The following is a 13567-nucleotide window of genomic DNA, read 5'->3' on the forward strand; positions in this document are numbered from 1 at the left end:
ACAATCTATGTGGGTGAAATGATGATACCATGCCAAGTTTCAACTTTTTCAGAGTTCATTTGTAGTGCTTTTCAATTTCCAGGTCATTTAGTTCTCAAAACAAATCATTGAATGCATGAAAAATAGCAAATGAAGGCAGAAATGGTTGAAAGATGATGGCGTCGCTTTGAATGGTGCATACCGAATGCACAAAAAGTCTGGAGTTGAAATAAGTTTAAAAAAATGAAATGCCTTTGTAACAGATGAGTTTAATTTCGTCTGAAACCTGAATACTTCGAAAGAGATTGTCCAGTTTGTAAACGAAGTGCATCCGGTTTTTGCCGTAACCCTCTCTACTTTTTTGAACAATCTATGTGGGTGAAATGATGATACCATGCCAAGTTTCAACTTTTTCAGATTTCATTTGTAGTGCTTTTCAATTTCCAGCTCATTTCGTTCTCAAAACAAATCATTGAATGCATGAAAAATAGCAAATGAAGGAAGAAATGGTTGAAAGTTGATGGCGTCGCTTTGAATGGTGCATACTGAATGCACAAAAAGTCTGGAGTTGTAATAAGTTTAAAAAAATGAAATGCATTTGTAACAGATGAGTTTAATTTCGTCAGAAACCTGAATACTTCGAAAGAGATTGTCCAGTTTGTAAACGAAGTGCATCCAGTTTTTGCCGTAACCCTCTCTACTTTTTTGAACAATCTATGTGGGTGAAATGATGATACCATGCCAAGTTTCAACTTTTTCAGAGTTCATTTGTAGTGCTTTTCAATTTCCAGGTCATTTAGTTCTCAAAACAAATCATTGAATGCATGAAAAATAGCAAATGAAGGCAGAAATGGTTGAAAGTTGATGGCGTCGCTTTGAATGGTGCATACCGAATGCACAAAAAGTCTGGAGTTGTAATAAGTTTAAAAAAATGAAATGCCTTTGTAACAGATGAGTTTAATTTCGTCAGAAACCTGAATACTTCGAAAGAGATTGTCCAGTTTGTAAACGAAGTGCATCCAGTTTTTGCCGTAACCCTCTCTACTTTTTTGAACAACCTATGTGGGTGAAATGATGATACCATGCCAAGTTTCAACTTTTTCAGAGTTCATTTGTAGTACTTTTCAATTTCCAGGTCATTTAGTTCTCAAAACAAATCATTGAATGCATGAAAAATAGCAAATGAAGGCAGAAACGGTTGAAAGTTGATGGCGTCGCTTTGAATGGTGCATAGTGAATGCACAAAAAGTCTGGAGTTGTAATAAGTTTAAAAAAATGAAATGCCTTTGTAACAAATGAGTTTAATTTCGTCAGAAACTTGAATACTTCGAAAGAGATTGTCCAGTTTGTAAACGAAGTGCATCCAGTTTTTGCCGTAACCCTCTCTACTTTTTTAAACAATCTATGTGGGTGAAATGCTGATACCATGCCAAGTTTCAACTTTTTCAGAGTTCATTTGTAGTGCTTTTCAATTTCCAGGTCATTTAGTTCTCAAAACAAATCATTGAATGCATGAAAAATAGCAAATGAAGGCAGAAATGGTTGAAAGTTGATGGCGTCGCTTTGAATGGTGCATACCGAATGCACAAAAAGTCTGGAGTTGTAATAAGTTTAAAAAAATGAAATGCCTTTGTAACAGATGAGTTTAATTTCGTCAGAAACCTGAATACTTCGAAAGAGATTGTCCAGTTTGTAAACGAAGTGCATCCAGTTTTTGCCGTAACCCTCTCTACTTTTTTGAACAATCTATGTGGGTGAAATGATGATACCATGCCAAGTTTCAACTTTTTCAGAGTTCATTTGTAGTGCTTTTCAATTTCCAGGTCATTTAGTTCTCAAAACAAATCATTGAATGCATGAAAAATATCAAATGAAGGCAGAAATGGCTGAAAGTTGATGGCGTCGCTTTGAATGGTGCATACCGAATGCACAAAAAGTCTGGAGTTGTAATAAGTTTAAAAAAATGAAATGCCTTTGTAACAAATGAGTTTAATTTCGTCAGAAACTTGAATACTTCGAAAGAGATTGTCCAGTTTGTAAACGAAGTGCATCCAGTTTTTGCCGTAACCCTCTCTACTTTTTTGAACAATCTATGTGGGTGAAATGATGATACCATGCCAAGTTTCAACTTTTTCAAAGTTCATTTGTAGTGCTTTTCAATTTCCAGGTCATTTAGTTCTCAAAACAAATCATTGAATGCATGAAAAATAGCAAATGAAGGCAGAAATGGTTGAAAGTTGATGGCGTCGCTTTGAATGGTGCATACCGAATGCACAAAAAGTCTGGAGTTGTAATAAGTTTAAAAAAATGAAATGCCTTTGTAACAGATGAGTTTAATTTCGTCAGAAACCTGAATACTTCGAAAGAGATTGTCCAGTTTGTAAACGAAGTGCATCCAGTTTTTGCCGTAACCCTCTCTACTTTTTTGAACAATCTATGTGGGTGAAATGATGATACCATGCCAAGTTTCAACTTTTTCAGATTTCATTTGTAGTGCTTTTCAATTTCCAGCTCATTTCGTTCTCAAAACAAATCATTGAATGCATGAAAAATAGCAAATGAAGGCAGAAATGGTTGAAAGATGATGGCGTCGCTTTGAATGGTGCATACCGAATGCACAAAAAGTCTGGAGTTGAAATAAGTTTAAAAAAATGAAATGCCTTTGTAACAGATGAGTTTAATTTCGTTTGAAACCTGAATACTTCGAAAGAGATTGTCCAGTTTGTAAACGAAGTGCATCCGGTTTTTGCCGTAACCCTCTCTACTTTTTTGAACAATCTATGTGGGTGAAATGATGATACCATGCCAAGTTTCAACTTTTTCAGATTTCATTTGTAGTGCTTTTCAATTTCCAGCTCATTTCGTTCTCAAAACAAATCATTGAATGCATGAAAAATAGCAAATGAAGGCAGAAATGGTTGAAAGTTGATGGCGTCGCTTTGAATGGTGCATACCGAATGCACAAAAAGTCTGGAGTTGTAATAAGTTTAAAAAAATGAAATGCATTTGTAACAGATGAGTTTAATTTCGTTAGAAACCTGAATACTTCGAAAGAGATTGTCCAGTTTGTAAACGAAGTGCATCCAGTTTTTGCCGTAACCCTCTCTACTTTTTTGAACAATCTATGTGGGTGAAATGATGATACCATTCAAGTTTCAACTTTTTCAGAGTTCATTTGTAGTTCTTTTCAATTTCCAGCTCATTTCGTTCTCAAAACAAATCATTGAATGCATGAAAAATAGCAAATGAAGGCAGAAATGGTTGAAAGATGATGGCGTCGCTTTGAATGGTGCATACCGAATGCACAAAAAGTCTGGAGTTGAAATAAGTTTAAAAAAATGAAATGCCTTTGTAACAGATGAGTTTAATTTCGTTTGAAACCTGAATACTTCGAAAGAGATTGTCCAGTTTGTAAACGAAGTGCATCCGGTTTTTGCCGTAACCCTCTCTACTTTTTTGAACAATCTATGTGGGTGAAATGATGATACCATGCCAAGTTTCAACTTTTTCAGATTTCATTTGTAGTGCTTTTCAATTTCCAGCTCATTTCGTTCTCAAAACAAATCATTGAATGCATGAAAAATAGCAAATGAAGGAAGAAATGGTTGAAAGTTGATGGCGTCGCTTTGAATGGTGCATACGGAATGCACAAAAAGTCTGGAGTTGTAATAAGTTTAAAAAAATGAAATGCATTTGTAACAGATGAGTTTAATTTCGTCAGAAACCTGAATACTTCGAAAGAGATTGTCCAGTTTGTAAACGAAGTGCATCCAGTTTTTGCCGTAACCCTCTCTACTTTTTTGAACAATCTATGTGGGTGAAATGATGATACCATGCCAAGTTTCAACTTTTTCAGAGTTCATTTGTAGTGCTTTTCAATTTCCAGGTCATTTAGTTCTCAAAACAAATCATTGAATGCATGAAAAATAGCAAATGAAGGCAGAAATGGTTGAAAGTTGATGGCGTCGCTTTGAATGGTGCATACCGAATGCACAAAAAGTCTGGAGTTGTAATAAGTTTAAAAAAATGAAATGCCTTTGTAACAGATGAGTTTAATTTCGTCAGAAACCTGAATACTTCGAAAGAGATTGTCCAGTTTGTAAACGAAGTGCATCCAGTTTTTGCCGTAACCCTCTCTACTTTTTTGAACAATCTATGTGGGTGAAATGATGATACCATGCCAAGTTTCAACTTTTTCAGAGTTCATTTGTAGTGCTTTTCAATTTCCAGCTCATTTCGTTCTCAAAACAAATCATTGAATGCATGACAAATAGCAAATGAAGGCAGAAATGGTTGAAAGTTGATGGCGTCGCTTTGAATGGTGCATACCGAATGCACAAAAAGTCTGAAGTTGTAATAAGTTTAAAAAAATGAAATGCCTTTGTAACAGATGAGTTTAATTTCGTCAGAAACCTGAATACTTCGAAAGAGATTGTCCAGTTTGTAAACGAAGTGCATCCAGTTTTTGCCGTAACCCTCTCTACTTTTTTGAACAATCTATGTGGGTGAAATGATGATACCATGCCAAGTTTCAACTTTTTCAGAGTTCATTTGTAGTGCTTTTCAATTTCCAGCTCATTTCGTTCTCAAAACAAATCATTGAATGCATGAAAAATAGCAAATGAAGGCAGAAATGGTTGAAAGTTGATGGCGTCGCTTTGAATGGAGCATACCGAATGCACAAAAAGTCTGAAGTTGTAATAAGTTTAAAAAATGAAATGCCTTTGTAACAGATGAGTTTAATTTCGTCAGAAACCTGAATACTTCGAAAGAGATTGTCCAGTTTGTAAACGAAGTGCATCCAGTTTTTGCCGTAACCCTCTCTACTTTTTTGAACAATCTATGTGGGTGAAATGATGATACCATGCCAAGTTTCAACTTTTTCAGAGTTCATTTGTAGTGCTTTTCAATTTCCAGCTCATTTCGTTCTCAAAACAAATCATTGAATGCATGAAAAATAGCAAATGAAGGCAGAAATGGTTGAAAGTTGATGGCGTCGCTTTGAATGGTGCATACCGAATGCACAAAAAGTCTGGAGTTGTAATAAGTTTAAAAAAATGAAATGCCTTTGTAACAGATGAGTTTAATTTCGTCAGAAACCTGAATACTTCGAAAGAGATTGTCCAGTTTGTAAACGAAGTGCATCCAGTTTTTGCCGTAACCCTCTCTACTTTTTTGAACAATCTATGTGGGTGAAATGATGATACCATGCCAAGTTTCAACTTTTTCAGAATTCATTTGTAGTGCTTTTCAATTTCCAGGTCATTTAGTTCTCAAAACAAATCATTGAATGCATGAAAAATAGCAAATGAAGGCAGAAATGGTTGAAAGTTGATGGCGTCGCTTTGAATGGAGCATACCGAATGCACAAAAAGTCTGAAGTTGTAATAAGTTTAAAAAATGAAATGCCTTTGTAACAGATGAGTTTAATTTCGTCAGAAACCTGAATACTTCGAAAGAGATTGTCCAGTTTGTAAACGAAGTGCATCCAGTTTTTGCCGTAACCCTCTCTACTTTTTTGAACAATCTATGTGGGTGAAATGATGATACCATGCCAAGTTTCAACTTTTTCAGAGTTCATTTGTAGTGCTTTTCAATTTCCAGGTCATTTAGTTCTCAAAACAAATCATTGAATGCATGAAAAATAGCAAATGAAGGCAGAAATGGTTGAAAGTTGATGGCGTCGCTTTGAATGGTGCATACCGAATGCACAAAAAGTCTGGAGTTGTAATAAGTTTAAAAAAATGAAATGCCTTTGTAACAGATGAGTTTAATTTCATCAGAAACCTGAATACTTCGAAAGAGATTGTCCATTTTGTAAACGAAGTGCATCCAGTTTTTGCCGTAACCCTCTCTACTTTTTTGAACAATCTATGTGGGTGAAATGATGATACCATGCCAAGTTTCAACTTTTTCAGAGTTCATTTGTAGTTCTTTTCAATTTCCAGCTCATTTCGTTCTCAAAACAAATCATTGAATGCATGAAAAATAGCAAATGAAGGCAGAAATGGTTGAAAGATGATGGCGTCGCTTTGAATGGTGCATACCGAATGCACAAAAAGTCTGGAGTTGTAATAAGTTTAAAAAAATGAAATGCCTTTGTAACAGATGAGTTTAATTTCGTCAGAAACCTGAATACTTCGAAAGAGATTGTCCAGTTTGTAAACGAAGTGCATCCGGTTTTTGCCGTAACCCTCTCTACTTTTTTGAACAATCTATGTGGGTGAAATGATGATACCATGCCAAGTTTCAAATTTTTCAGATTTCATTTGTAGTGCTTTTCAATTTCCAGCTCATTTCGTTCTCAAAACAAATCATTGAATGCATGAAAAATAGCAAATGAAGGAAGAAATGGTTGAAAGTTGATGGCGTCGCTTTGAATGGTGCATACTGAATGCACAAAAAGTCTGGAGTTGTAATAAGTTTAAAAAAATGAAATGCATTTGTAACAGATGAGTTTAATTTCGTCAGAAACCTGAATACTTCGAAAGAGATTGTCCATTTTGTAAACGAAGTGCATCCAGTTTTTGCCGTAACCCTCTCTACTTTTTTGAACAATCTATGTGGGTGAAATGATGATACCATGCCAAGTTTCAACTTTTTCAGAGTTCATTTGTAGTTCTTTTCAATTTCCAGCTCATTTCGTTCTCAAAACAAATCATTGAATGCATGAAAAATAGCAAATGAAGGCAGAAATGGTTGAAAGATGATGGCGTCGCTTTGAATGGTGCATACCGAATGCACAAAAAGTCAGGAGTTGTAATAAGTTTAAAAAAATGAAATGCCTTTGTAACAGATGAGTTTAATTTCGTCTAAAACCTGAATACTTCGAAAGAGATTGTCCAGTTTGTAAACGAAGTGCATCCGGTTTTTGCCGTAACCCTCTCTACTTTTTTGAACAATCTATGTGGGTGAAATGATGATACCATGCCAAGTTTCAACTTTTTCAGAGTTCATTTGTAGTTCTTTTCAATTTCCAGGTCATTTAGTTCTCAAAACAAATCATTGAATGCATGAGAAATAGCAAATGAAGGCAGAAATGGTTGAAAGTTGATGGCATTGCTTTGAATGGTGCATACCGAGTGCACAAAAAGTCGGGAGTTGTAATAAGTTTAAAAAAGTGAAATGCCTTTGTAACAGATGAGTTTAATTTCGTCAGAAACCTGAATACTTCGAAAGAGATTGTCCAGTTTGTAAACGAAGTGCATCCAGTTTTTGCCGTGACCCTCTCTACTTTTTTGAACAATCTATGTGGGTGAAATGATGATACCATGCCAAGTTTCAACTTTTTCAGAGTTCAGTTGTAGTGCTTTTCAATTTCCAGGTCATTTAGTTCTCAAAACAAATCATTGAATGCATGAAAAATAGCAAATGAAGGCAGAAATGGTTGAAAGTTGATGGCGTCGCTTTGAATGGTGCATACGGAATGCACAAAAAGTCTGGAGTCGTAATAAGTTTAAAAAAATGAAATGCATTTGTAACAGATGAGTTTAATTTCGTCAGAAACCTGAATACTTCGAAAGAGATTGTCCAGTTTGTAAACGAAGTGCATCCAGTTTTTGCCGTAACCCTCTCTACTTTTTTGAACAATCTATGTGGGTCAAATGATGTTACCATGCCATGTTTCAACTTTTTCAGAGTTCATTTGTAGTGCTTTTCAATTTCCAGGTCATTTAGTTCTCAAAACAAATCATTGAATGCATGAAAAATATCAAATGAAGGCAGAAATGGTTGAAAGTTGATGGTGTCGCTTTGAATGGTGCATACTGAATGCACAAAATGTCTGGAGTTGTAATAAGTTTAAAAAAATGAAATTCCTTTGTAACAGATGAGTTTAATTTCGTCAGAAACCTGAATACTTCGAAAGAGATTGTCCAGTTTGTAAACGAAGTGCATCCAGTTTTTGCCATGACCCTCTCTACTTTTTGAACAATCTATGTGGGTGAAATGATGATACCATGCCAAGTTTCAACTTTTTTAGAGTTCATTTGTAGTGCTTTTCAATTTCCAGGTCATTTAGTTCTCAAAACAAATCATTCAATGCATGAAAAATAGCAAATGAAGGCAGAAATGGTTGAAAGTTGATGGCGTCGCTTTGAATGGTGCATATTGAATGCACAAAAAGTCTGGAGTTGTAATAAGTTTAAAAAAATGAAATGCCTTTGTAACAGATGAGTTTAATTTCGTCAGAAACCTGAATACTTCGAAAGATATTGTCCAGTTTGTAAACGAAGTGCATCCAGTTTTTGCCGTGACCCTCTCTACTTTTTTGAACAATCTATGTGGGTGAAATGATGATACCATGCCAAGTTTCAACTTTTTCAGAGTTCATTTGTAGTGCTTTTCAATTTCCAGGTCATTTAGTTCTCAAAACAAAACATTGAATGCATGAAAAATAGCAAATGAAGGCAGAAATGGTTGAAAGTTGATGGCGTCGCTTTGAATGGTGCATAGTGAATGCACAAAAAGTCTGGAGTTGTAATAAGTTTAAAAAAATGAAATGCCTTTGTAACAGATGAGTTTAATTTCGTCAGAAACCTGAATACTTCGAAAGAGATTGTCCAGTTTGTAAACGAAGTGCATCCAGTTTTTGCCGTAACCCTACCTACTTTTTTGAACAATCTATGTGGGTGAAATGATGATACCATGCCAAGTTTCAACTTTTTCAGAGTTCATTTGTAGTGCTTTTCAATTTCCAGGTCATTTAGTTCTCAAAACAAATCATTGAATGCATGAAAAATAGCAAATGAAGGCAGAAATGGTTGAAAGTTGATGGCGTCGCTTTGAATGGAGCATACCGAATGCACAAAAAGTCTGAAGTTGTAATAAGTTTAAAAAATGAAATGCCTTTGTAACAGATGAGTTTAATTTCGTCAGAAACCTGAATACTTCGAAAGAGATTGTCCAGTTTGTAAACGAAGTGCATCCAGTTTTTGCCGTAACCCTCTCTACTTTTTTGAACAACCTATGTGGGTGAAATGATGATACCATGCCAAGTTTCAACTTTTTCAGAGTTCATTTGTAGTGCTTTTCAATTTCCAGGTCATTTAGTTCTCAAAACAAACCATTGAATGCATGAAAAATAACAAATGAAGGCAGAAATGGTTGAAAGTTGATGGCGTCGCTTTAAATGGTGCATACTGAATGCACAAAATGTCTGGAGTTGTAAAAAGTTTAAAAAAATGAAATGCCTTTGTAACAGATGAGTTTAATTTCGTCAGAAACCTGGATACTTCGAAAGAGATTGTCCAGTTTGTAAATGAAGTGCATCCAGTTTTTGCCGTAACCCTCTCTACTTTTTTGAACAATCTATGTGGGTGAAATGATGATACCATGCCAAGTTTCAACTTTTTCAGAGTTCATTTGTAGTGCTTTTCAATTTCCAGGTCATTTAGTTCTCAAAACAAATCATTGAATGCATGAAAAATATCAAATGAAGGCAGAAATGGTTGAAAGTTGATGGTGTCGCTTTGAATGGTGCATACTGAATGCACAAAATGTCTGGAGTTGTAATAAGTTTAAAAAAATGAAATGCCTTTGTAACAGATGAGTTTAATTTCGTCAGAAACCTGAATACTTCAAAAGAGATTGTCCAGTTTGTAAATGAAGTGCATCCAGTTTTTGTCGTGACCCTCTCTACTTTTTTGAACAATCTATGTGGGTGAAATGATGATACCATGCCAAGTTTCAACTTTTTCAGAGTTCATTTGTTGTGCTTTTCAATTTCCAGGTCATTTCGTTCTCAAAACAAATCATTGAATGCATGAAAAATAGCAAATGAAGGCAGAAATGGTTGAAAGTTGATGGCGTCGCTTTGAATGGTGCATACTGAATGCACAAAATGTCTGGAGTTGTAATAAGTTTAAAAAAATGAAATGCCTTTGTAACAGATGAGTTTAATTTCGTCAGAAACCTGAATACTTCGAAAGAGATTGTCCAGTTTGTAAACGAAGTGCATCCAGTTTTTGTCGTGACCCTCTCTACTTTTTTGAACAATCTATGTGGGTGAAATGATGATACCATGCCAAGTTTCAACTTTTTCAGAGTTCATTTGTAGTGCTTTTCAATGTCCAGGTCATTTCGTTCTCAAAACAAATCATTGAATGCATGAAAAATAGCAAATGAAGGCAGAAATGGTTGAAAGTTGATGGCGTCGCTTTGAATGGTGCATACTGAATGCACAAAAAGTCTGGAGTTGTAATAAGTTTAAAAAAATGAAATGCATTTGTAACAGATGAGTTTAATTTCGTCAGAAACCTGAATACTTCGAAAGAGATTGTCCAGTTTGTAAACGAAGTGCATCCAGTTTTTTTCTTAACCCTCTCTACTTTTTTGAACAATCTATGTGGGTGAAATGATGATACCATGCCAAGTTTCAACTTTTTCAGAGTTCATTTGTAGTGCTTTTCAATTTCCAGGTCATTTAGTTCTCAAAACAAATCATTCAATGCATGAAAAATAGCAAATGAAGGCAGAAATGGTTGAAAGTTGATGGCGTCGCTTTGAATGGTGCATACCGAATGCACAAAAAGTCTGCAGTTGTGATAAGTTTAAAAAAATGAAATGCCTTTGTAACATATGAGTTTAATTTCGTCAGAAACCTGAATACTTCGAAAGAGATTGTCCAGTTTGTAAACGAAGTGCATCCAGTTTTTTTCTTAACCCTCTCTACTTTTTTGAACAATCTATGTGGGTGAAATGATGATACCATGCCAAGTTTCAACTTTTTCAGAGTTCATTTGTAGTGCTTTTCAATTTCCAGGTCATTTAGTTCTCAAAACAAATCATTCAATGCATGAAAAATAGCAAATGAAGGCAGAAATGGTTGAAAGTTGATGGCGTCGCTTTGAATGGTGCATACCGAATGCACAAAAAGTCTGCAGTTGTGATAAGTTTAAAAAAATGAAATGCCTTTGTAACATATGAGTTTAATTTCGTCAGAAACCTGAATACTTCGAAAGAGATTGTCCAGTTTGTAAACGAAGTGCATCCAGTTTTTGCCGTAACCCTCTCTACTTTTTAAAACAATCTATGTGGGTGAAATGATGATACCATGCCAAGTTTCAACTTTTTCAGAGTTCATTTGTAGTGCTTTTCAATTTCCAGGTCATTTAGTTCTCAAAACAAACCATTGAATGCATGAAAAATAACAAATGAAGGCAGAAATGGTTGAAAGTTGATGGCGTCGCTTTGAATGGTGCATACTGAATGCACAAAATGTCTGGAGTTGTAAAAAGTTTAAAAAAATGAAATGCCTTTGTAACAGATGAGTTTAATTTCGTCAGAAACCTGGATACTTCGAAAGAGATTGTCCAGTTTGTAAATGAAGTGCATCCAGTTTTTGCCGTAACCCTCTCTACTTTTTTGAACAATCTATGTGGGTGAAATGATGATACCATGCCAAGTTTCAACTTTTTCAGAGTTCATTTGTAGTGCTTTTCAATTTCCAGGTCATTTAGTTCTCAAAACAAATCATTGAATGCATGAAAAATATCAAATGAAGGCAGAAATGGTTGAAAGTTGATGGTGTCGCTTTGAATGGTGCATACTGAATGCACAAAATGTCTGGAGTTGTAATAAGTTTAAAAAAATGAAATGCCTTTGTAACAGATGAGTTTAATTTCGTCAGAAACCTGAATACTTCGAAAGATATTGTCCAGTTTGTAAATGAAGTGCATCCAGTTTTTGTCGTGACCCTCTCTACTTTTTTGAACAATCTATGTGGGTGAAATGATGATACCATGCCAAGTTTCAACTTTTTCAGAGTTCATTTGTTGTGCTTTTCAATTTCCAGGTCATTTCGTTCTCAAAACAAATCATTGAATGCATGAAAAATAGCAAATGAAGGCAGAAATGGTTGAAAGTTGATGGCGTCGCTTTGAATGGTGCATACTGAATGCACAAAATGTCTGGAGTTGTAATAAGTTTAAAAAAATGAAATGCCTTTGTAACAGATGAGTTTAATTTCGTCAGAAACCTGAATACTTCGAAAGAGATTGTCCAGTTTGTAAACGAAGTGCATCCAGTTTTTGTCGTGACCCTCTCTACTTTTTTGAACAATCTATGTGGGTGAAATGATGATACCATGCCAAGTTTCAACTTTTTCAGAGTTCATTTGTAGTGCTTTTCAATGTCCAGGTCATTTCGTTCTCAAAACAAATCATTGAATGCATGAAAAATAGCAAATGAAGGCAGAAATGGTTGAAAGTTGATGGCGTCGCTTTGAATGGTGCATACTGAATGCACAAAAAGTCTGGAGTTGTAATAAGTTTAAAAAATGAAATGCATTTGTAACAGATGAGTTTAATTTCGTCAGAAACCTGAATACTTCGAAAGAGATTGTCCAGTTTGTAAACGAAGTGCATCCAGTTTTTTTCTTAACCCTCTCTACTTTTTTGAACAATCTATGTGGGTGAAATGATGATACCATGCCAAGTTTCAACTTTTTCAGAGTTCATTTGTAGTGCTTTTCAATTTCCAGGTCATTTAGTTCTCAAAACAAATCATTCAATGCATGAAAAATAGCAAATGAAGGCAGAAATGGTTGAAAGTTGATGGCGTCGCTTTGAATGGTGCATACCGAATGCACAAAAAGTCTGCAGTTGTGATAAGTTTAAAAAAATGAAATGCCTTTGTAACAGATGAGTTTAATTTCGTCAGAAACCTGAATACTTCGAAAGAGATTGTCCAGTTTGTAAACAAAGTGCATCCAGTTTTTGCCGTGACCCTCTCTACTTTTTTGAACAACCTATGTGGGTGAAATGATGATACCATGCCAAGTTTCAACTTTTTCAGAGTTCATTTGTAGTGCTTTTCAATTTCCAGGTCATTTAGTTCTCAAAACAAACCATTGAATGCATGAAAAATAGCAAATGAAGGCAGAAATGGTTGGAAGTTGATGGCGTCGCTTTGAATGGTGCGTACTGAATGCACAAAAAGTCTGGAGTTGTAATAAGTTTGAAAAAATGAAATGCCTTTGTAACAGATGAGTTTAATTTCGTCAGAAACCTGAATATTTCGAAAGAGATTGTCCAGTTTGTAAACGAAGTGCATCCAGTTTTTGCCGTAACCCTCTCTACTTTTTTGAACAATCTATGTGGGTGAAATGATGATACCATGCCAAGTTTCAACTTTTTCAGAGTTCATTTGTAGTGCTTTTCAATTTCCAGGTCATTTAGTTCTCAAAACAAATCATTCAATGCATGAAAAATAGCAAATGAAGGCATAAATGGTTGAAAGTTGATGGCGTCGCTTTGAATGGTGCATACCGAATGCACAAAATGTCCGGAGTTGTAATAAGTTTAAAAAAATGAAATGCATTTGTAACAGATGAGTTTAATTTCGTCAGAAACCTGAATACTTCGAAAGAGATTGTCCAGTTTGTAAACGAAGTGCATCCAGTTTTTGCCGTAACCCTCTCTACTTTTTTGAACAATCTATGTGGGTGAAATGATGATACCATGCCAAGTTTCAACTTTTTCAGAGTTCATTTGTAGTGCTTTTCAATTTCCAGGTTATTTAGTTCTCAAAACAAATCATTGAATGCATGAAAAATAGCAAATGAAGGCAGAAATGGTTGAAAGTTGAT

The sequence above is a fragment of the Triticum urartu genome, chromosome 7A (assembly GCF_056163025.1).
Source record: "Triticum urartu cultivar PI428250 chromosome 7A, HENAU_Tu73, whole genome shotgun sequence".
In the NCBI taxonomy this organism is placed as follows: domain Eukaryota; kingdom Viridiplantae; phylum Streptophyta; class Magnoliopsida; order Poales; family Poaceae; genus Triticum; species Triticum urartu.